We start from the raw sequence: 2413 nt of genomic DNA, 5'->3' as shown, positions 1-2413 counted from the left end.
TTTATAAACTTTGAACAAAAAAATATATTACTCTTTTTGGTACAAAACTTATAGTTATTTTAGTTTTTCTTTTTTATTAAGTTTTCACTTAAATTAAGAATTTTACATAGACATAATTGTTTAAAGTATGTTAAGAGTTTGTTCGGACGCTATTCTCGAAAAAGATTTTTTATAAAAGTAAAAGTAATTTTATTTTTGGATATGTCGTATAAAAAGATTTTTTTTATTTATTAATACCAATAAGCCTTTCTTCCGTCTTTTACAAGATTATCTCCAAAGTATTTGTACATAGGCTTCAGGGTATGATGAATAGACTAATTAGCCCTACGTAGAGTGCTTTTATTAAAGGCAGATTAATCTCTGATAATATCCTAATTGCTCACGAGTGTATGCATTACTTGAAGAACAAAAAAAGGGGTCTCGAAAATGAAATGGCACTAAAATTAGATATGAGTAAGGCATATGATAGGGCAACCTTATGGTTTCTTCAAACCAAATAGAGGTATTCGACAAGGAGATCCTCTATCCCCCTATCTTTTTCTTTTTTGTGCAGAAGGTCTCTCCTTCTTGTTACACAAGGCAGAACAAAACAGACTAATTCAGGGTCTTCAGATACATAGGCGATGTCCCAAGGTCAACCACCTCCTGTTTGCTGATGATTCCATTTTATTCTGTAAGGCTAATCCTAAAGCATGTTCAAATATCCTGCATTTATTGAATTCTTATGAAAGCATCAGTGGCCAGAGGGTAAATCTTAATAAATCTGCTGTATTCTTTAGCCACAACACTCCGTCCACTACTCGTACACTACTGGCTAACTCTATGAATATTAATCATATTGGGGCTCAGGATAAATACCTTAGTTTGCCTTCTACAGTCTCTAAATCGAAAAAGGCTTCTTTTAGTATGATCAAAGAAAAGGTTCGGAAAAGAATCCAAGGGTGAAAGCGCAATCTTCTTTCATCAGGTGGTAGACACGTATTGCTCAAGGCAGTGGGAGAAGCTATTCCTATTTATACATTGTCTTGCTTCAAGTTGCCTGATGGTTTAATTTCGAAAATTCACTCTCTACTTTCTCAGTTCTGGTGGGGACAAAAAGGTTCTGAAAAGAGGATGGCTTGGATTAGCTGGGACACTATGACTCGCCCACGAAAAGAAGGAGGCCTTGGATTTAAAGATCTCAGAATCCAAAATCTGGCGCTTTTAGGCAAATAGTTTTGGCAACTTGTAACACAGCCTACTTCCTTATTATCCAAAATCTTAAGAGGTAAATACTTTAGCAATGGTAATGCTATAACGGCAGAAATTGGAGTCTTACCTTCTTGGGGATGGAGGAGCATACTGGAAGGCCGAAAGATTGTTGAAAAAGGTCTTAATTGGGCTGTGGGTACTGGTGAGAATATCCGAACCTTTGAGGATCCTTGGCTGCCTCCTTCGTATCCTTTAATGATTTCTGACATGCCAAATAGACAGGCTATTTCCGAGTTGGTTCCAAGAGTTAAAGATCTAATTACTGAAGATAGAAATTGGAATCAGAATCTCATTCAAGAATTATTTCCCCAAGACGTTGCAAACATAATTTTGTCAGTTAAAATTCAGCAGAGTAGGGACAAATTGCAATGGGATTTGAACAAATCCAAGCAATATGATACAGCTTCAGGTTACAGAATTGGCTATTTATTTTACCATCCGCCTCTGGAGCTTTGCCCTAATTATATGCAGCAGAAAAAGCCGTGGATTGATCTATGGAAGTTGAACTTGCCTCACAAAATTAAGCTATTTATCTGGAAAGCTCTCCATGGCCGACTTCCGGTGCTTGCTCAGATTCATCACCGCATCCCATCTATACCACCAATATGCCCTTGCTGTCATGAAGCAATGGAAACAGTCACTCATTGTTTGATCGATTGCTCTAGAATTAAAGACGTGTGGTCTCAGAGTTATCTTCGTGATTGTCTTCCCCCTCAGAGTTCTAACGACTTTTGGACATGGTGGACTGCATCAACAGAGATACTTAACCCGTTGAAAAATGCTGACCGTAATCCTCAATTGCTTGCCATCATTTGTTGGAACTGCTGGAAAGCTCGCAACCAGTTGATTTTTGAAGGTTCTACTTCTACGCCGTCTGCCATTCTAGCAAACTCTGTCAAGTTGCTCCGTGAAATCCAAAGAACTCCCAGTTTAGGTCGTCATCTCCATGAGACAAGCTCTTAGTTGCATTCAATTTGATTTATCATTATTTCTTCTTTAAGATTTTTCTTCGTTTTTCGACCACGCACCGTTGGATGAATACCTTCAGTGTAGTGTCTTTGGGAAATTCCCACCTTTTATTATGCTGTTCTGCTTTTGGACATCTTTGTATTTCATTTTTTAATAATTAATGAAATATAACCTATTATCTTTGAAAAAAAAT

This window comes from Arachis ipaensis, chromosome B6 (assembly GCF_059453495.1).
Source record: "Arachis ipaensis isolate K30076 ecotype BB chromosome B6, ASM5945349v1, whole genome shotgun sequence".
NCBI classification, from domain to species: domain Eukaryota; kingdom Viridiplantae; phylum Streptophyta; class Magnoliopsida; order Fabales; family Fabaceae; genus Arachis; species Arachis ipaensis.
Note: the sequence above shows the minus strand (reverse complement) of the source record.